Source organism: Propithecus coquereli, unplaced genomic scaffold (assembly GCF_000956105.1).
Source record: "Propithecus coquereli isolate 6110/MARCELLA unplaced genomic scaffold, Pcoq_1.0 Scaffold69, whole genome shotgun sequence".
NCBI lineage: Eukaryota > Metazoa > Chordata > Mammalia > Primates > Indriidae > Propithecus > Propithecus coquereli.
Window position 1 is genome coordinate 1,555,231 of NW_012152951.1, and position 381 is coordinate 1,555,611.

General features: G+C 39.4%; 1 protein-coding gene across 1 annotated transcript in view; it reads left to right on the forward strand.

The window, feature by feature from the left end:
• HACD1 (3-hydroxyacyl-CoA dehydratase 1) overlaps nucleotides 1-381 on the forward strand; it is a 30,870-nt gene that overhangs the window by 2,207 nt on the left and 28,282 nt on the right. The gene's annotated exons all lie outside the window — the stretch shown is intronic.

The following is a 381-nucleotide window of genomic DNA, read 5'->3' on the forward strand; positions in this document are numbered from 1 at the left end:
GTGAGATAAATTCCAGAAATAGGCATGAGGTGCAAGCCTGGTGTATTTTCTTAAATGAATTGGAGGATGGGTGTTGGGAATAGTGGTAAATAAGGCTGGAGGAGTTGTAGTGTTGAAATTGGGACAAAAACATATACCTTTAACATCGTGGATAGCAGAGGATTAGTTGAAGTTCTTTTTGTTCACTTAACTTGCTTTATTTCTTTTTTAGCAGAATTTTGGTGTGTTTATCAATTTTTTGTAATTTCAGAACAAACTGGATGTGGTGTCTTGTACCTGTGTTCCCAGCTACTTGGGAGGCTGAGGCAGGAGGATTGCTTAAGCCCAGGAGTTCAAGACCAGCTTGGGCAATATAGCAAGACCCCATCTCAAAAAAAATTC